This window comes from Procambarus clarkii, chromosome 67, assembly GCF_040958095.1.
Source record: "Procambarus clarkii isolate CNS0578487 chromosome 67, FALCON_Pclarkii_2.0, whole genome shotgun sequence".
In the NCBI taxonomy this organism is placed as follows: Eukaryota; Metazoa; Arthropoda; class Malacostraca; order Decapoda; family Cambaridae; genus Procambarus; species Procambarus clarkii.
This window is the reverse complement of record NC_091216.1, coordinates 23,316,622-23,339,121: the sequence shown is the minus strand read 5'-3', so window position 1 is coordinate 23,339,121 and position 22,500 is coordinate 23,316,622. Positions and strand designations below refer to the sequence as shown.

The window sequence follows — 22,500 nt, the reverse complement described above, 5'->3', positions numbered from 1 at the left end:
CTGACTAACACCCAGGTACCCATTTTACTCCTAGGCCTAATAAATGCTGAGGCCTAATATAGTACATATGTGTGCTATACTAGGCCTAGGAATATTTAAGATTTTTTTTTTAGCTTTAATTTTCGGACTCCTGTAAAATGAATAGTACCAAATTCTACTATCTAATTGCTTAATACGTCAATATTTGTACTATGGTACACATAGTTACATAAACTAGTATCTAAACAGGAGGGAGCCGGTCGGCCGAGCGGACAGCACACTGGACTTGTGATCCTGTGGTCCTGGGTTCGATCCCAGGCGCCGGCGAGAAACAATGGGCAGAGTTTCTTTCACCCTATGCCCCTGTTACCTAGCAGTAAAATAGGTACCTGGGTGTTAGTCAGCTGTCACGGGCTGCTTCCTGGGGGGTGGAGGCCTGGTCGAGGACCGGGCCGCGGGGACACTAAAAAGCCTCGAAATCATCTCAAGATAACCTCAAGATAAGACGGGTTGACGTGAGCTACTCCAATTAGGCAAAAATAAAATGTAAATTTTTGTATGAATGCAATTTCAATTTCTTTCTTTATTATGCACCCCATACCATCCCATAGTCTCCCGAGACTGAAGGACCATAAGAACATAAGAACAAAGGTAACTGCAGAAGGCCTATTGGCCCATACGAGGCAGCTCCTATCTATAACCACCCAATCCCACTCATATACATGTCCAACCCGCGCTTGAAACAATCGAGGGACCCTTATATGTGGGACCCCACATGTAAGGATGCCTACTACCGCCCATCCCGTGGGCGGTGGTGTAAAGGATTACAGAGGCACATAATCGGCTCCGGAACTGAACCCTCTAGTTCGTTTAGCTAAGCAAATAAAAAAAATTTGACGCAAGTTACGCAATTATTCATGTTATAATGTTATTGTATGAATGTAATGATCCAGCTGGGCACTCTTCCAGTAGCTTGAATGACCTTAAGACTGTGTGTTACCTGCTTGATGGGGTTCTGGGAGTAGTTCTACTACCCAGCCTTCTTTTTTTTTTTTTTTTTTTTTTTAAATTTTGCCCCGAGGGGCGAGTTTATTGGGCAACGCCACTCATCCTGTGAGTGGACACACCGCCATAGTGACAGTATTGGGCAGCGTCACTCATCCTGTGAGTGGACACACCGTCATAGTGACAGTATTGGGCAGCGCCACTCATCCTGTGAGTGGACACACCGCCATAGTGACAGTATTGGGCAGCGTCACTTATCTTGTGAGTGGACACACCGCCATAGTGACAGTATTGGGCAGCGCCACTCATCCTGTGAGTGGACACACCGCCATAGTGACAGTATTGGGCAGCGCCACTCATCCTGTGAGTGGACACACCGCCATAGTGACAGTATTGGGCAGCGTCACTCATCTTGTGAGTGGACACACCGCCATAGTGACAGTATTGGGCAGCGCCACTCATCTTGTGAGTGGACACACCGCCATAGTGACAGTATTGGGCAGCGCCACTCATCCTGTGATTGGACACACCGCCATAGTGACAGTATTGGGCAGCGCCACTCATCCTGTGAGTGGACACACCGCCATAGTGACAGTATTGGGCAGCGTCACTCATCCTGTGAGTGGACACACCGCCATAGTGACAGTATTGGGCATCGTCACTCATCCTGTGAGTGGACACACCGCCATAGCAGCATGTACAACACTCCCCAATAGGAAGAAAACCCGCTGGGTTGTTCATCCTGTCACTTGTACCCAGACACAGCTGGGACTTGCTTAACTGTCTCAAGTGAACAGCTCCTCAAACAAGAAGATTAACATCTATCAACCCTTAAAAGCTTACGTTTCTTCACTCCATCTTGTGAGGAGGAACGTCAAATACCTGTTGAGAGTGGAGGCAGCACCAGGAGAGTGCCAGCCTGCCTAGCAGTGCCGTACAGTGCCAAGGGTATTGTTAAGGTCCTCTGGGCACCCCCCCCCCCTCCTTACCTAAACTGACCTCATTTTTGGTATTTGGAAACGAAATCCATCCTTTCTAAGAGGCTTTACGGGCCTTCTAATTTACCTCTCGAGTACCTTTGTGTGTGTCTTACGGGGGGGGGGGGGGGGGGGTATGGGGGGGTTGTGTGTGTGGGGGTGTAGTCTTGGGGTGGGGGCTATGGGTGATTGAGAGAAAAAGAGAGATTGAGAGAGGGGGAGGGAGGGGTATAAGAGAGGGGGAAGAGGGGGGGGGGGTTAGGGTGGGGGAAGAGGGGGTTTAGGGAGGGGGAAGGGTGGAGGGGTTTAGGGAGGGGAGGGGGGTGTTGTTGTAGGCAAGGAGTGGAGTGGTATGGAGAGGAAAGTGGAAGTTTGTTTACCTTATCAACATCCACTACAGTCACGCCTTGTTCTCTGCTCATACCACCCCCGCCACCACCACTGCCGCCCCCGCCACCACCACTGCCGCCCCCGCCACCACCACTGCCGCCCCCGCCACCACCACTGCCACCCCCGCCACCACCACCACTGCCGCCGTCACTACTACTGCCACCCCTACAACCTCCCCCCACCACCACTGCCACCCCCCCACCACCATTGCCACCCCCCACCACCACCACTGCCACCCCCCACCACCATTGCCACCACCACCACAATTGCCACCCCCCACCACCACAACCTCGCCCCCTTCATACACTAGCAGCATCCCTTTATGCCTTAAAGACCTGTAGGGTGGTAGAGTGCAGCTTGTGAACCCCCCTATTCTGGCCAAAGGATAATAGACAAACTAATAGCGTTCCATTCTCTTAAGATAGGCTATATTGTTCTATAGAGTCGCACCTCTCTCTATCCCCTATGTTTGACTCTATTTTGCTTCCGGGGGTTGAGCTTGGGCTCTTTGGTCCCGCCTCTCGGTCGTCAATGAAGTGCGGAACAGGTTCATCTTACAGGTGCAAGTGACTCTTACAATTGGGAAGTTTGGCTGAAATTATGAATCGATTCAGTATTTTGATACCTTCATTGCTTAATGTGAAAGCTATCTTGAGATGATTTCGGGGCTATTAGTGTCCCCGCGGCCCGGTCCTCGACCAGGCCTCCACCACAGGAAGCAGCCCGTGACAGCTGACTAACACCCAGGTACCTATTTTACTGCTAGGTAACAGGGGCATAGGGTGAAAGAAACTCTGCCCATTGTTTCTTGCCGGCTGCTGGCAGCCACAATCTATTTAGATCAGTGTAGTGTTTGGTTCATTATGCGCCCCATACCCATCCTTTGGGGGGAGTAGAAGAACTCCCAGAACCCCATCCAGGTACAATCCAGGCACATAATGGGCTCAAGGATTAAACCCCGGAATTCATTTAGGTAAGCAAGTTATAGTGTTGATAAGGTAGTTATACAGAGTGGAGTGTGTGATAGTATTGTATCAACAGTGGGCTGGAGAGAGCGTCCACAAGTACACTATCGAGGTGGTGGTCGATAGATTCCCAGTGTGATGACTGTCACCTCCCCAAGAGTACCTCACCTCACCTCCCCAAGAGTACCTCACCTCACCTCCCCAAGAGTACCTCACCTCACCTCCCCAAGAGTACCTCACCTCACCTCCCCAAGAGTACCTCACCTCTCACCTCACCTCCCCAAGAGTACCTCACCTCACCTCACCAACAGTACCTAACCTCACCCCTCACCTCACAACCCGTTCTCGCACTTTCTTACAGTCAATATTGACTTATTAAATACGTGCATATGTGACATAATAAACATACTAGTTTACCTTGAAAAGCTTCATAGAAAACACCGACCTTACCTAACCTTCTTATTATGTTAAGATAAGCATCTTATTGCTTCGTAATTACAATTATTACTTAACCTATACCTATAATAGGTATAGGTTAAGTAATACCTATAATAGATTAAGTAATAATTGTAATTACGAAGCAATAAGATGCTTATCTTAACATACTAAGAAGGTTAGGTAAGGTCGGTGTTTTCTATGAAGCTTTTCAAGGTAAACTAGTATGTTTAGTATGTCACATATGCACGTATTTAATAAGTCAATATTGACTATACGAAAGTGCGAGAACGGGTTGCACCTCACCCCTCACTGTACCTAACCTCACCTCACCAAGAGTACCATACCTGACCCTTAACACCTTCACTGGTGCAGATTTCGTCAGATTAAAGAGGCTCTATTACACTATGGTCAAGAGGAGTGTTTTTTTCTGTTTGGTGAATGTTATATAATGTTTTTCTGTACAAAATGTGTGTGATTCCTTAGGGTGACGGTGGGGGATTCTTTAGTATGTACCTGGATTGTACTTGTTTGATGGGGTTCTGGGAGTTCTTCTACTCCCTAAGCCCGGCCCGAGGCCAGGCTTGACTTGTGAGAGTTTGGTCCACCAGGCTGTTGCTTGCAGCGGCCCGCAGGCCCACATACCCACCACAGCCCGGTTGGTCCGGCAATCCTTGGAGGAAACTGTCTATAGTTTCCTCTTGAAGATGTCCACGGTTGTTCCGGCAATATTTCTTATGCTCGCTGGGAGGACGTTGAACAACCGCGGACCTCTGATGTTCATACAGTGTTCACCGAGTTTGCAGACTACTTATCACATGCCTCTGTATGACTAACCATCCTGTGTGATGGGGATTTTTTAACACCACGTAGCTAGCTTTTTGACACACTTTACTCCCCTTCATATAGTCTTGGGTAGCTTCGCAAATGCAGATGTACCTAATGTGTTAATAAATAAAAATCTGATTGTGCCTATGGCACCCCTGCTCTTCACTGGTTCTATTCTACATTTTCTTCCATATCGTTCACTCCAGTATGTTGTTATTTTACTGTGTAGATTAGGGACCTGGCCCTCCAGTATTTTCCATGTGTATATTATTTGGTATCTCTCGTCTTCTTTCTAGTGAGTACATTTGGAGAACTTTGAGACGATCCCAATAATTTAGGTGTTTTTTCTCGTCTATGCGTGCCGTATATGTTCTCTGTATTCCTTATATTTCAGCAATCTCTCCTGCTCTAAAGGGGGAAATGAGTACTGAGCAGTACTCAAGCCGGGACAGCTGCGCTTCAATTCTATATGGTTGACTTTTACTCTTTGTTTTCTGTTCGACAGAAAATTGAGTATCCAGGGGTCTACTTTACCAGTTATTCCCATTTCATAACCCCTGTTATTGTGATGCCAGAACTACCCTAACCCCTGCCATGTTGTGTTCCAGGTGAGGGACTGAGACTGGTGATAAGACGTCCTGATGGTCAAGATGTTACTTGCAGGTCAGGTAAGGAATCGGTACGTGTTGGGGGTACGTGTACGATACGGTACGTGCTGGGGAAATCAGCTCTCCGCTATGTGGGAGGGGGGGGGGTCAGAATCTCTGGGTATCAGGGGGAAGGGGGAGACTGTGGGAGAGGCACTTTGTGTAGAAATATGTATGGGCCTGCGGGCCGCTCCAAGCAACAGCCTGGTGGACCAAACTCTCACAAGTCAAGCCTGGCCTCGGGCCGGGCTTGGGGAGTAGAAGAACTCCCAGAACCCCATCAAGCAGAACTGCTGTGGGAGAAGCACCCTGGGGTAAGAGAGAGGCACCCTGGGGGAGGGAGAGAGAGGCACCCTGAGGTAAGAGAGAGAGGGAGAGTAAGTTAGGGTAAAATGTTATAATGTTGAGTTAAATGTCAAGCCGAGAGGACTTGATGGCTGAGGCTATCAAATAAACATACTCACGCCGCACTCCTCTCCTCCTCCAACACTGCCACCTCAGGTGTGTCATCATCTCCTCCTCCTCCAACACTGCCACCTCAGGTGTGTCATCATCTCCTCCTCCTCCAACACTGCCACCTCAGGTGTGTGTGTGTGTGTGTGTCATGGACACTGGCCGTGGCACAGGGAAGGCGCCCCTGTGTCACCAACACTGCCACTGTGGTTATGTCACTGTTGAGGATGAGCCACCGCAAGCAGTGCTCCACACCTCGCGTTCCCTGTGTGTGTGTGTGTGTGTGTGGTAGGGAGTTATTCTTGACAGCAGAGTGCATGGGTCTTTGTGTAGGGTCTGGTGCTGCTTGAGGGAGATCCTTGGCTCTGTGGTGCGCTGGTGGTGTCCTAGCTTCTGCTAGGACAGGTGCCAGTGCCTCACCTTGCTCCTAGGGGCCAGTGCCTCACCTTGCTCCTAGGGGCCAGTGCCTCACCTTGCTCCTAGGGTCAGTGCCTCACCTTGCTCCTAGGGTCAGTGCCTCACCTTGCTCCTAGGGGCCAGTGCCTCACCTTGCTCCTAGGGGCCAGTGCCTCGCCTTGCTCCTAGGGGCCAGTGCCTCGCCTTGCTCCTACGAGGAACAGGAGGCTGGCCAGGCTGAGTATTTGTTGGATTGTCAGAAAGTGTTAAAAATGGACTCGTGCTTGCTCTGTGAGGGCCAATAATCTAAGGTCAAGGAGTTCCTAAAAACAGTGAAGGTTAGGTTAGGCCCGGCCCCCAGGGAAGACAATTCCTACCAAATAATTTTTAACGTAACGGTCTGAAATCTAGAGAGATTAACCACCTCACTACACCAAGGTCAAAAGGATACTCCGGTTACACCTTAGTCATAATTTTTTAACCTTAAAATCCCCTCCCAAGTACAATAAATTACCTTGCCAATTCGATCTTACGTTAACCCGTTGAATCCACATAGACAGGAGATAAGGATTGTAACAGCAACTAGTGGTAAGGTGTACTTTCCTTAAAGGACAGAACACACACACACACACACACACACACACACACACACACACACACACACACACACACACACACACACACACACACACACACACACACACACACACACACACACTCTGATATTAACAACACGTGGTCACTCAGAGTTAATCACTCACAGTTAACACTTGGGGCTCAACACACTGGCTTAGAGGACATAAACAAATGCACTTCGAACCTCGCAGATGGCACATTTTAGATGGTAGTTAACTTGGTAGTCACAATAAGGAGAGAGGAGGGGTGGGGGGGGTGGAAAGGATGTAAATAAACAGGTCCAGGTCACATGGTCGGATCCGGTGGCGTCCCAGCAGATAAGAGACTTAAGACACTATAAGACACAAGTTGGAGAAACAGGCTATAGTAAGAGGGAAGATGCTCCAGTGAATAAGGGAGTACCTAAGCAACAGAAGACAGCGAGTCACTGTGAGGGATGAGCTAGTACCGAGATGTACTAGCGGGGAGTGCCATAGACCTCAGTTCTTGACCCTCTCTTCTTTCTCATATATGAAAATAATATTCCAGAAGACATTCACTGTCTTCTGGAAGACATTTTTTCGTTAAGAAGACATTTTCAAGAGAAATCGGGACTGTTTTCTAAGAGAAGTTCCGGATCAGCCGGGCTGTGGTGGGTATGTGGGCCTGCGGGCCGCTCCAAGCAACAACCTAGTGGACCAAACTCTCACAAGTCAAGCCTGGCCGCGGGCCGGGCTTGGGGAGTAGAACAACTCCCAGAACCCCATCAACCAGGTATCAAGTACTCATTCCTCTTACTATTTGCCGATGCAAAGATTTTGAGAAGGATTGACACAGAGGAAGACATGAAGAGACTACAAGATGACTCGGACAAGCTGGAAGATGGTCTAAGAAATGGCTACTAGAGTTCAACGCAAGTCAATGTAAAGTAATGAGCCTGAGTGGATTAAGCAGGAGGGTTGGGGACAAGGTACCAAATGGGAGAATGAAATATTTTATGAAACGAACAGAGAGAAGGATCTAAGGGGGGGGGGAGTTATCACCCCCAACGTGTTTGCCTAGCTGTGTTGGTTGGGGGTTAGGCTTCAACTCCTGGGCGGCGACTTTTACTGACGAAATGAGGCCTTATCTTCCCAACATTTGTTCCACAGTGTAAGGCTGAAAAGGCTTAATTGTATTCGGTAATACGACTATAAGTGAAAACATTAACAGGTGTTAGTACGCGCACATGTGTAAGGGGGAGATGCCAGGTGTTAGTACACATGTGTAAGGGGGGAAGGATGCTCCCACGCACATGTGTGGGGAGTAGGATTCTGAAAACCCACTACAGGTAAACTACTGATGGCATTATACCGTTAATTTTAAGGGGATGACAAATGTTAATCTTCTTGTTTGAGAAGCTGTTCACTTGAGACAGTTAAGCAAGTCCCAGCTGTGTCTGGGTACAAGTGACAGGATGAACAACCCAGCGGGTTTTCTTCCTATTGGGGAGTGTTGTACATGCTGCTATGGCGGTGTGTCCACACACAAGATGAGTAGCGCTGCCCAATACTGTCACTATGGCGGTGTGTCCACTCACAGGATGAGTGGCGCTGCCCAATACTGTCACTATGGCGGTGTGTCCACTCACAAGATGAGTGACGCTGCCCAATACTGTCACTATGGCGGTGTGTCCACTAACAAGATGAGTGACGCTGCCCAATACTGTCACTATGGCGGTGTGTCCACTCACAAGATGAGTGACGCTGCCCAATACTGTCACTATGGCGGTGTGTCCACTCACAGGATGAGTGGCGCTGCCCAATACTGTCACTATGGCGGTGTGTCCACTCACAGGACGATGACGCTGCCCAATACTGTCACTATGGCGGTGCGTCCACTCACAGGATGAGTGGCGCTGCCCAATACTGTCACTATGGCGGTGCGTCCACTCACAGGACGAGTGGCGCTGCCCAATACTGTCACTATGGCGGTGTGTCCACTCACAGGATGAGTGACGCTGCCCAATACTGTCACTATGGCGGTGCGTCCACTCACAGGACGAGTGGCGCTGCCCAATACTGTCACTATGGCGGTGTGTCCACTCACAAGATGAGTGACGCTGCCCAATACTGTCACTATGGCGGTGTGTCCACTCACAGGATGAGTGGCGCTGCCCAATACTGTCACTATGGCGGTGTGTCCACTCACAAGATGAGTGGCGCTGCCCAATACTGTCACTATGGCGGTGCGTCCACTCACAGGACGAGTGGCGCTGCCCAATACTGTCACTATGGCGGTGCGTCCACTCACAGGACGAGTGGCGCTGCCCAATACTGTCACTATGGCGGTGCGTCCACTCACAGGACGAGTGGCGCTGCCCAATACTGTCACTATGGCGGTGCGTCCACTCACAGGACGAGTGGCGCTGCCCAATAAACTCGCTCCTCGGGGCAAAATTAAACAAAAAAAAAAGGGTGAAGTACCCGAGGCCTTTAGCCTCCGGGCCGCAACACTGCAGGCGCTGGGGAAGCGCCGTTCCACTGCTACATAATTCATGTAACCTTTTTCAAGACATCACGGCTCGATCGATTTGATTAGCCGGACGATGCCGCGCGGCATTTATAAATTATTATTAGTTCGTGGTGCTAGTAGGGTGCCTGGTGGCACTCCCCCCCCCCTCCTCCACCCGCTCCCCTCAGGTGGCACCACAACCTCTCCTCCTCCTGCTCCTCGACGCGGCTACATTGTTACAACCTGATATTTTCTACCTTGATGACCAAACCACACGTCAGAAGATGTTCACTCACTCACTCACTCACTCACTCACTCACTCACTCACTCACTCACTCACTCACTCACTCACTCACTCACTCACTCACTCACTCACTCACTCACTCACTCACTCACTCACACTACGGTCCAGGACGGACCGAAACGTTGTCGTTTCTCCAGGTTGTGATGTTTCGTTTGGTCATCACATCGACAGTTATTCAGATGTGTGATCTGTAAACACTGTTTAGAGGCAGGCGGGAGATTTGAAGGTGCTGGCGGGAGATTTGAAGGTGCTGGCGGGAGATTTGAAGGTGCTGGCGGGAGATTTGAAGGTGCTGGCGGGAGATTTGAAGGTACTGGCGGGAGATTTGAAGGTACTGGCGGGAGATTTGAAGGTGCTGGCGGGAGATTTGAAGGTACTGGCGGGAGATTTGAAGGTGCTGGCGGGAGATTTGAAGGTACTGGCGGGAGATTTGAAGGTGCTGGCGGGAGATATGAAGGTGCAGGCAGGAGATTTGAAGGTGCTGGCGGGAGATTTGAAGGTACTGGCGGGAAATTTGAAGGTGCTGGCGGGAGATTTGAAGGTGCTGGCGGGAGATTTGAAGGTGCTGGCGGGAGATTTGAAGGTGCTGGCGGGAGATTTGAAGGTGCTGGCGGGAGATTTGAAGGTGCTGGCGGGAGATTTGAAGGTACTGGCGGGAGATTTGAAGGTGCTGGCGGGAGATTTGAAGGTACTGGCGGGAGATTTGAAGGTGCTGGCGGGAGATTTGAAGGTGCTGGCGGGAGATTTGGAACTGCGGGCGGGAGATTTGAAACATACACGTTTCCCCATTTCCTCTCATCCTCATCTTCCCTTTCTCCCCCTTTCGTAAAGTTTCATATTTTGAAGCACTGAAAAGTTGCTCAAAATTCTATGAGAAAGAAATCACAGATTTCCGTCCATGAAAATCGCAGGTGTTGCTATAGAAGCCGATATTTCTTAGAAGGGCGGCTCGTAGGGCGGCTCGTAGCCCTGGAAACACAAACCGAAACTGTCTCTATTTTCCGCTTGTTACAACTTGTAATCAAGTTGTTACATCTTGGCTTAACAAGTTTATGACGTATTTGAACGTTGTTACAACTTGCTATATTGGTTGTTATAACTGGTTAGGAGGTGTTAAAACTTGTTCGAACGTTGTACCAACGTCGTAGTTTCGGTGTGTGTTTGGCGGGAGGCCGACTCCAACTGACCCATGACACTCCCATATGTCATCTTTTAAATGTTGGATGAGGCCAGGCTCAAGCTCTCGGCCTCCTGCTTCGGACATAGACACATTGCATTTGATATACCCACGTTGTTGGGTTTTTCCTCCTCTCTCTGCTATTCTCTTCCTATTCATCGTCTTCCGTATTAATATTCGGCTGTAATTTAACAGAACTTTCTACTGTTCACTTTATAGAGTCGGACAAAAATTGTTAAAAAACAAACTTAAATATTCCTAGGCCTAGTATAGCACACGCATATATATATATATATTATATATTTGGCCCTAGTTTACTTGTACTGTTCCGTCTTGAGTACTGCTCAGTACTCACTTCCCCCTTCAGAGCAGGAGAGATTGCTGAAATAGAGGGAATACAGAGAACATATACGGCACGCATAGACGAGATAAAGCACCTAAATTATTGGGATCGTCTCAAAGCTCTCCAAATGTACTCTCTAGAAAGGAGACGAGAGAGATACCAAATAATATACACATGGAAAATACTGGAGGGCCAGGTACCAAATCTACACAGTAAAATAACAACGTACTGGAGTGAACGATATGGAAGAAAATGCAGAATAGAACCAGTGAAGAGCAGAGGTGCCATAGGCACAATCAGAGAACACTGTATAATCATCAGAGGTCCGCGGTTGTTCAACGTCCTCCCAGCGAGCAAAAGAAATATTGCCGGAACAACCGTGGACATCAAAAGAAAACTAGGTAGTTTTCTTCAAGAAGTGCCGGACCAACCGCGCTGTGGTGGATAGTAGAACTTGGGAAGTAGAACTCCCAGAACCTCATCAAGGAGATATCGTGTATTATTATTGTAATTTGTCTTTGCATCACACGTAGAAAATAGTTTTTGCTGTTTGCCCAACTCAATAATGCCTTTCAATTTCTACTTTCTAATGTCGTTGTACGTCGGTATATGTACTGTGGTCCTCATATCGTTACTATAAGTACTACCACAACAGGAGGATAGGCTGCCCCCCCCCCCTCTCTCTCTCTCTCCTTCCTCTGTGCCTCTCCTTTGAGGGGGGGGGGCGGGTCTTCCAGAGCATGATGGGATACCCCCTCTCCCCTCTTCCCCCCAGGAGGCAGTGTATCAATTGAATTGAGGGTGATGGTGGCGGGTTGACGATGGTTTGGCGCAGTCTGGCAGAGAGAGAGAGAGAGACAGAGAGAGAGAGAGAGAGAGAGAGAGAGAGAGAGAGAGAGAGAGAGAGAGAGAGAGAGAGAGAGAGAGAGAGAGAGCCAGCCCAGGAGAAAGGAGGGTGAGAGGAGTACTGGATAATATGAACTAAGCAATGACAAGGTCATTGCCAAGGAAAGAGAATGAGGGAACTGGAGAACATGAAGGGAGAGTGAGGTGGTAATCCCTCTCCTCCCCTCCCATGCTCGACCCTCCTAGTGTGAGAGTACACTGCTGGGGGGGGGGGGTTTGCCTGGGTGTGGGAGACCGTGGGAATTGTCGTCCCACGATCTTGAAGGAATTTCCAAACTGAGGTGCTCGACAAATTTGTGGACGAAGTGATGACAAGGTCACGGTAGTGGGTGGACTGGGTCAAGATCACTGTAGTGGGTGGACTGGGTCAAGATCACTGTACTGGATCAAGGTCACTGTAGTGGATGGACTGGGTCAAAGGTCATTGTAGTGGATGGACTGGGTCAAAGGTCACTATAGTGGGTGGACTGGAACGCTTTTTATGAATGCTTTTTACAGTGACATTGACCATTTGAAGGGCATTTACAGTGAGCATTTGAGCATGTACCCAGTATAAGAGTAACCAGCACACGAGCAGGAGAGGTAGACACAAGGAGAATAAACAGAAGACAACCAGGAGGTGCCCAAGACGCCACAAGACCAAAACGAGAGAGAGAGAGAGAGAGAGAGAGAGAGAGAGAGAGAGAGAGAGAGAGAGAGAGAGAGAGAGAGAGAGAGAGAGAGAGAGAGAGAGAGAGAGAGAGAGACTGTGGTGTGTGCTTGAGGAGACGAAGCCAAGGAAGAGGAATTGGATAGCAGGGATTAAAGATCAGAGGGAGAAATGGCAACAGAAAGAGAGTAGTAGTGCGTGAAAGCAAGAGGAAATGAAAGAATCGTCGTCGGAGGAGGAGGTATAGAGAGAATGTGAGAGGAGAGACAGGGAGAGAGAGAGAGAGAGAATGAGAGTGGCTGTGCTCCTCACTACCTCCCCCTCACATAAATACTCGAGACGCCACACACCCACCTCTTCCCCTTCCCACTGGCACCCACCTCCTCCTCCTCCTCTTTCCCGCCGTCGCCACCATCACCACCACCTCCCCTTCCCATCACCACCTCCCCCACCTCCTCCCCGAGTATTTCCCCTCCTCCCAAGATAGGACTTGTGCCGGGAGTGTGGAGGAGAGAGCCTCCCCCCCCCCCCCAAAGCTCAAGATTTGTGGCCATGGCGTTTTCCAGGAGAGCAAGAGGAGGTGTTCCGATTCCAGCAGGAAGGGGAGAAAGAGGGGTTGGGGGGTGGTTGGGATGCTGGATTGTTGTGGCTACAGTTTCCGGAGAGTGAAAGATTGGAATTGCAGGTAAGCTAGGTATAGGTAGCTGCTAATTCCAGGGAGATGCAAGGATGATTTCGTCAGCTAACTGTTGTATTTTTGGATGATGTTGGTGTTGTAGGCTGACTCTAGGAGATGACCTAGATGGGTTGTGTTGCTGGTAGACGACATACTGCTGTTGTTTCCCCCAGACTGGAGATAACACCGCCCCACAATAGATGGAGTCAAGCAGAGGCTAAAAGTGATAGACCGATAGCCAAATAACATGAACGATTGCTAGGAAATATCATGACCAACACATGGAATCACAAGCTCTGTACAACACGGGTTCATGACACGGCGCTCAAAAGTCACCATTGCCAGACCACTGTGACACGGCCTTAGCTCTCACGGAAGACACGGAATACACAGGTATTGCAAAACCTGTCAACAACTGTGTCTATGACAAGCCCGGCTGGCTCAGTCGGTAGAGCACGAGACTCGAACTCTCGGGGGTCGTGGGTTCGAGCCTCACGTTGGGTGTATCATTTCATACGTCAGGCTGCGAGCAGCCGCGTCCAACAGCCTGGTTGATCAGTCCAGCAAACAGGAGGCCTGGTCGACGACCGGCCCGCGGGGACGCTAAGCCCCGGAAGCACACCTCAAGGTAACCTATGATGTTATTGCACACAAAAGGAATTAGAGGCAAAGAAGGTAGGTGTATCTTTAATTTTCTAACGAACAGAAACCAAAGTGTAATTATTAACACGGTAAAACCCGGATCACCCACTAGGATAAGCACAGTCCCACCCCCCCCCTACTACCCCCCTTGGTACTGTGCTTTGTACCGGTACTTTGTACTGGTACTTTGCTCCAGTACTTTGTCTCATCCTCATATCGGACATAGACAAGGACACAAACTATATAACACTGTATCATCCTTCGCATTAGGATTTTCATGAGTGTAGGCAACATAGAGGACACAGCAGAGCTCCAAACCTATATAAATCAGGTCTTTCAATGGGCCACAGAAACCCCTGTTTAATGAAGACAAGTTACAGTTCCCGCCCGATGGAAAAACGATAATATTCAAACGGAAATCACATAAAACGCACTCAAGTTGCACAATAGAAAACGCAAAATAAAAGATTTGGAAGCTATCATGTCGGAAGACCTAACTTTTATAGAGCACAATAAAGTAGTCGTCACAACGGCAAGAAAAATAACGTTTGTGCTCTAGAGAATGAAAACTGGACTGTTTTCTAAGAGAAGTTCCGGATCAGCCGGGCTGTGGTGGGGGCCTGCGGGCCGCTCCAAGCAACAGCCTGGTGGACCAAGCTCTCACAAGTCGAGCCTGGCCTCGGGCCGGGTTTGGGGAGTAGAACAACTCCCAGAACCCCATCAAGCAGGTATAATGCAGTTTAAGACATTGTAAGCGCTCCTAATAATTTAGATGTTTAGTTGGGGGGCATAACTGGCCGACCCCTCACAGTGTTCAAGAGAGAACTGGATAAGCACCTCCAAAGGATACCTGATCAACCAGGCTGTGCCTCATACGTCAGGCTGCGAGCAGCCGCGTCCAACAGCCTGGTTGATCAGTCCAGCAACCAGGAGGCCTGGTTGACGACCGGGCCGCGGGGACACTAAGCCCCGGAAGCACCTCAAGGTAACCTCAAGGCAAGGTTGGATGAATTTGGAAATTATAGAGTTCTTTGCACGTTTTCCAGGCTAACAACTTCTCCAGCTCTGAATTGGGCTGTTAGTGGTTACAGTATCCCACGCAAGAGACAACTATAGGCCTTGAAATGGTACCATTATTTGTTTGGCATCTCTGGCTTGAAAAGTTCGTTATATCCAACCTGTCAATTTTCTTGCAGTTGTGACAGCTACTTAATTTTTTTTTTTTAATTAAAGTTGATTACGACGTGATTAATTCCGGATTATTTGTCACTCTTACCTTCAGTTGTGTAAGTTGACTCCGTTTTATATGAGATTCTTGTTTTAATTTCGTCAGTTTTACCATAGCGCAGGTGTAAGAATTTTTTTTTTTAAGTTAAAATTTGTGTTTTCTGTGGCCCATTGAATCTTTTTACATCAGGTGATATGGTGTTATAGTTTGTGTTCTTGTCCAAACTCGACCACCAACTCTGTCAAATGGTGATCACAAGTCGATGTTCGATGATCACAGTTCAGATGTCACAAGTCGCGCCTGGCCTCGGGCCGGGCTTGGGGAGTAGAACAACTCCCAGAACCCCATCAACCAGGTATCAAATGCTAGAGAGGACACACACACACAGTGGCCTCCATTACCAGAGCCTCAGATATTAATACCAAGCAAAGCAAAGCAGGGAGCCGGTCGGCCGAGCGGACAGCACGCTGGACTTGTGATCCTGTGGTCCTGGGTTCGATCCCAGGCGCCGGCGAGAAACAATGGGCAGAGTTTCTTTCACCCTATGCCCCTGTTACCTAGCAGTAAAATAGGTACCTGGGTGTTAGTCAGCTGTCACGGGCTGCTTCCTGGGGGTGGAGGCCTGGTCGAGGACCGGGCCGCGGGGACACTAAAAAGCCCCGAAATCATCTCAAGATAACCTCAAGATAACCATCCAGTACTTAAACAAACATCTTATATATTTCTCAACATTCAGGGGTATAAAAACACGCAAAGCAAACAAAGCAATCCACCTTATTGCTGGGCTCCTAAGTGATGCAAATGCAGTGTTTGCAACCCTAACGGAAATAAAAACTAAAAATATGATTGTGAAATATGGATTTCGGAGTACAATCTCTTCAGATGTGATAGGAAACACCGGCTTCAGGGTGGGGTCAGCCTCTACATCAAGGACACACTCATCTGTACTGAGCTGCTAAACACCTCAAATGATATGGTGGAAGTGCTGATAATCAAAAGAGAGATCCTAAATGTAGTTATTGTCCTTATATATAAGTCGCCGGAGGTAAATCCTGAGCAGTTCAAAGACCAACTAATGAAAATAGAACGCTGTTTAGAAAACTTCACAAATCCATACACATCCAGCCCCAAACATCAGCTTGTTTGGCGACTTACTACACCAAAAATGGAAGAACGTGGTCAGTATAGTTATATCTGAGAGAATATTGGGAAGTAGCCTAAATGAGCAGTCACACACAAATGACCTGCTACGGATGTTCAACAGATTTGCACTAAAGCAGCAAATAGTAGACGGAACTAGAAAAGATAACACACTAGACCTAACAGCACAGAACTAAGGGAATCCAATGTGTAATAGTCAACATAATAAAATCCGGACCATCAACCGTGAAGAGCTCAGTCCCCCAGGGTACTGTGCTTGCTCCAGTACTTTGTCTCATCCTCATATCGGACATAGACAAGGACACAATCTATAGTACTGTATCATCCTTTGCAGATGACACTAGGATCTTCATGAGAGTTGGCAACATAGAGGACACGGCAAACCTCCAAACAGATGTAAATCAGGTCTTTCTATGGGCCACAGAAAATAATATGGTGTTTAACGAAGATAAGTTCCAGCTCATGCGCTACGGAAAAAATGAAAATATAAAAACGGAAACCACGTACAAAACTCAGGCAAATCATAACATAGAACGAAAAGGCAATGTAAAGGATCTGGGTGTACTCATGTCGGAAGACCTTACCTTTAAAGAACACAATAAAGTAGCCGTCACAACTGCAAGAAAAATGAAAGGTTGGATAACAAGAACTTTTCACACTAGAGATGCTATACCAATGATACTTTTCAAAACCCTTGTGCTCTCCAGAGTGAAGTACTGCTGCACAATGACAGCCCCTTTCAAAGCTGGAGAAATTGCTGACCTGGAGAGCGTGCAGAGATCCTTTACTGCTAGAATCCACTCGGTAAAATACCTAAACAATTGGGACCGACTAAAGAGCCTAAATCTGTATTCCCTTGAGCGCAGGCGGGAGAGATACATAATAATTTGCACGTGGAAAATAGTAGAGGGGCTGGTCCCAAACCTGCACACAGAAATAACACCACATGAGACCAGGAGGCATGGCAGGATGTGCAGAATACCCCCGTTGAAGAGCAGAGGTGCAACAGGTACTCTGAGAGAGAACTCTATCAACATCAGAGGCCCGAGACTGTTCAACACGCTTCCACTACACATAACTGGCCGACCCCCCTCACAGTGTTCAAGAGAGAACTGTCAACATCAGAGGCCCGAGACTGTTCAACACGCTTCCACTACACATAACTGGCCGACCCCCCTCACAGTGTTCAAGAGAGAACTGTCAACATCAGAGGCCCGAGACTGTTCAACACGCTTCCACTACACATAACTGGCCGACCCCTCTCACAGTGTTCAAGAGAGAACTGGATAAAAGGTCCATGTCCGGTACGAGGATGAGACAAAGCATGGAGCATGCACAGTACCCTGAAGGGGGAACTGTTCTTCACGGTGGATGATCCGGATTTGACTTCGTTGACTATTACTCTCTGGGGTTCTGGTCGATAGCAAGTTAGAGATCCATTGTTCTCTAAAAAATGGTTCCTATTTAGTGACACTGAGAGACGTGTTCCTAGTTAATTACACCGTCGTTCTGGACGTACAAGCATGGTATGACGGTGGTGGTAGTGGATGGTGGTGGTGAGTGTGATGGTGGTGGTGAGTGTGATGGTGATTGTTGTGGTGGGATTGTGGCAGTGGCACCCGTGGTGGTGTGGTGGTGGGACTCGCTTGGCACAACTCTATTGATCCCTTACCAGCATTAGCTTTTGGTTTATGCACGCACAACTCTACAGCTGCTGCCACCACCACCACCACTACCACAGCTGCTGCTGCCACCACCACCACCACTACCACAGCTGCTGCTGCTGCCACCACCACAGCTGCTGCTGCTGCCACCACCACCACTACCACAGCTGCTGCTGCTGCCACCACCACAGCTGCTGCTGCCACCACCACCACCACTACCACAGCTGCTGCTGCCACCACCACCACTACCACAGCTGCTGCCACCACCACCACTACCACAGCTGCTGCCACCACCACCACCACTACCACAGCTGCTGCTGCTGCCACCACCACTACCACAGCTGCTGCCGCCACCACCACAGCTGCTGCTGCTGCCACCACCACTACCACAGCTGCTGCCGCCACCACCACCACTACCACAGCTGCTGCTGCTGCCACCACCACTACCACAGCTGCTGCCGCCACCACCACAGCTGCTGCTGCTGCCACCACCACTACCACAGCTGCTGCCGCCACCACCACCACTACCACAGCTGCTGCCGCCACCACCACCACTACCACAGCTGCTGCTGCTGCCACCACCACTACCACAGCTGCTGCCGCCACCACCACCACTACCACAGCTGCTGCTGCTGCCACCACCACCACCACCACAGCTGCTGCCGCCACCACCACCACAGCTGCTGCCACCACCACCACCACAGCTGCTGCCACCACCACCACCACAGCTGCCACCACCACCACTACCACAGCTGCCACCACCACCACTACCACAGCTGCTGCTGCCACCACCACAGCTGCTGCTGCTGCCACCACCACTACCACAGCTGCTGCCGCCACCACCACCACTACCACAGCTGCTGCCGCCACCACCACCACTACCACAGCTGCTGCTGCTGCCACCACCACAGCTGCTGCTGCTGCCACCACCACTACCACAGCTGCTGCAGCCACCACCACCACCACCACAGCTGCTGCCACCACCACCACCACAGCTGCTGCCCCCACCACCACCACAGCTGCCACCACCACCACTACCACAGCTGCTGCTGCCACCACTACCACAGCTGCTGCTGCCACTACTACCACAGCTGCTGCTGCCACTACTACCACAGCTGCTGCCACCACCACCACCACAGCAGCTGCTGCCACCACCACCACCACAGCTGCTGCCACCACCACCACCACAGCTGCTGCCACCACCACCACAGCTGCTGCCACCACCACCACAGCTGCTGCTGCCGCCACCACCACCACAGCTGCTGCCGCCACCACCACCACAGCTGCTGCTGCCATCACCACCACAGCTGCTGCCACCACCACCACAGCTGCTGCTGCCGCCACCACCACAGCTGCTGCTGCCACCACCACCACCACAGCTGCTGCTGCCACCACCACCACCACAGCTGCTGCTGCCACCACCACCACCACAGCTGCTGCTGCCGCCACCACCACCACAGCTGCTGCTGCTGCCACCACCACCACCACAGCTGCTGCTGCTGCCACCACCACAGCTGCTGCTGCTGCTGCTGCCACCACCACAGCTGCTGCTGCTGCCACCACCACAGCTGCTGCTGCTGCCACCACCACAGCTGCTGCTGCTGCCACCACCACAGCTGCTGCTGCTGCTGCCACCACCACAGCTGCTGCTGCTGCCACCACCACCACAGCTGCTGCTGCCACCACCACCACCACAGCTGCTGCTGCTGCCACCACCACCACCACAGCTGCTGCTGCTGCCACCACCACCACCACAGCTGCTGCTCCTGCCACCACCACCACCACAGCTGCTGCTCCTGCCACCACCACCACCACAGCTGCTGCTGCTGCCACCACCACCACCACAGCTGCTGCTGCTGCCACCACCACCACCACAGCTGCTGCTGCTGCCACCACCACCACCACAGCTGCTGCTGCTGCCACCACCACCACCACAGCTGCTGCTGCCGCCACCACCACCACCACAGCTGCTGCCACCACCACCACCACAGCTGCTGTCACCACCACCACCACAGCTGCTGCCACCACCACCACCACAGCTGCTGCTGCCACCACCACCACCACCACAGCTGCTGCTGCCACCACCACCACCACCACAGCTGCTGCTGCCACCACCACCACCACCACAGCTGCTGCTGCCACCACCACCACCACAGCTGCTGCTGCCACCACCACCACCACAGCTGCTGCCGCCACCACCACCACCACCACAGCTGCTGCCACCACCACCACCACAGCTGCTGCCACCACCACCACCACAGCTGCTGCTGCTGTCACCACCACCACCACAGCTGCTGCTGCTGCTGCCACCACCACCACAGCTGCTGCTGCCACCACCACCACCACAGCTGCTGCTGCTGCCACCACCACCACCACCACCACCACCACAGCAGCCGCCGCCGCCACCACCACCACCACCACCACCACCACAACAGCCGCCGCCGCCGCCACCACCACCACCACCACCGCAGCCGCCGCCGCCGCCGCCACCACCACCACCACCACCACCACCACCACAGCAGCCACCACCACCACATCAACCACCACCACCACAACCATCAACCACCACCACCACAACCATCAACCACCACCACCACAACCATCAACCACCACCACCACAACTACCACCAGCACCACCACAGCTGTCACCACCACCACCACCACCACAGCCGCCACCACCACCACAACTACCACCACAGCCGCCACCACCACCACAACTACCACTACCACCACCACCACCACCACAACTACCACTACCACTTTCTGTGGTGACATTTTGATATATATCATGGTGGTAGCAAATAGTGTTTGTGTGTGGGAGAAGGACACGAGCCTCGTTGTCGTTATGACCATCACTACCACACTCACTAATAGGACTGTAGGCGCTAATGCCAGTGTGGCTTAACATGGTAACCACCAGAGAATTAGGCGGCTGTAGCTACAGTGTGGACATTATAGATGACGTATCTTGTTCATCTGTGTTGGGGGGGGGGGTGGAGGGGTGGAGTAGGGGGGAGGGGGGAGGGTGTTGGGGGGGGTGGAGGGGTGGAGTAGGGGGGAGGGTGTTGGGGGTCGGTGGAAGGGTGGAGTAGGGGGGAGGGGGGAGGGTGTTGGGGGGGGGGGGGTCGGTGGAGTGGGGAGGGGAGGGTGTTGGGGGGGGGTCGGTGGAGTGGGGGGGGTGAGGACAGAAGTCGGTGGAGAACAGTTGTTGGTCTAGCACAGTTTAAAAGCTCTGTATTCACCTAGTTGTGCTTGCGGGGGTTGAGCTCTGGCTCTTTGGTCCCGCCTCTCAACCGTCAATCAACTGGTGTACAGGTTCCTGAGCCTCCTGGGCTCTATCATATCTACACTTGAAACTGTGTATGGAGTCAGCCTCCACCACATCACTGCCTAATGCATTCCACCTGTTAACTACTCTGACACTGAAAAAGTTCTTTCTAATGTCCATGTGGCTCATTTGGGTACTCAGTCTCCACCTGTGTCCCCTTGTTCGCGTACCACCCCTGTTGAACAGTTTATCTTTATCTACCCTGTCGATTCCTCTTAGAATTTGTAGGTAATGATCATGTCTCCCCGAGATCTGAAACATAATGAGGGTATATACCCATAATATATGGGTACATACCCATAATGAGGGTACAGTGATGATCTGAAACATAATACAGGGTACAGAACACAATCAAATCTGTCCATAGCATGAAAGCAGCATGTCAAGGATTTGGGAATAATGATGTCTGACGACCTAACGTTTAGGGAGCATAACCAAGCAAATATTGCAGCAGCCAGAAAAATGATCGGATGGATTACGAGAACTTTCATATCCAGGGATCCCATCACAATGGTTGTACTCTACAAGTCACTTGTGTTGTCCCGTCTTGAGTACTGCTCAGTACTCACTTCCCCCTTCAGAGCAGGAGAGATTGCTGAAATAGAGGGAATACAGAGAACATATACGGCACGCATAGACGAGATAAAACACCTAAATTATTGGGATCGTCTCAAAGCTCTCCAAATGTACTCACTAGAAAGGAGACGAGAGAGATACTAAATAATATACACCTGGAAAATACTGGAGGGTCAGGTCCCAAACCTACACAGTAAAATAACAACGTACTGGAGTGAACGATATGGAAGAAAATGCAGAATAGAACCAGTGAAGAGCAGAGGTGCCATAGGCACAATCCTATAACACTGTATAAACATCAGAGGTCCGCGGTTGTTCAACGTCCTCCCAGCGAGCATAAGAAATATTGCCGGAACAACCGTGGACATCTTCAAGAGAAAACTAGATTTGTTCCTCCAAGGAGTGCCGGACCAACCGGGCTGTGGTGGGTATGTGGGCCTGCGGGCCGCTCCAAGCAACAGCCTGGTGGACCAAACTCTCACAAGTCTGGCAGTAGAAGAAATCCCGAAACCGTCTCCAGGTGAGTGTCGGGGCGGGAGAGAGGGAGAGGGAGGGAAACGTTGGCTTTCTCTCACATTGTTGTGAGGAGAAGGTAGAGAGAGAGAGAAGATGGCGGGTCTGCGGGTGAATTATGTATGTGTGTACAGAGAGAAGAGTTGGCGA

General features: G+C 50.7%; 1 protein-coding gene and 1 non-coding gene across 8 annotated transcripts in view; both read left to right on the top strand.

Annotated features, from left to right (window-relative positions):
- The window catches only part of LOC123767687 (collagen alpha-1(I) chain), a 484,084-nt gene that overhangs the window by 366,327 nt on the left and 95,257 nt on the right, over positions 1–22,500 (top strand). The window lies entirely within an intron of this gene.
- TRNAS-CGA (transfer RNA serine (anticodon CGA)) lies at positions 13,669–13,742 on the top strand. The gene has a single exon. It is a non-coding gene; the product is annotated as a tRNA-Ser (tRNA).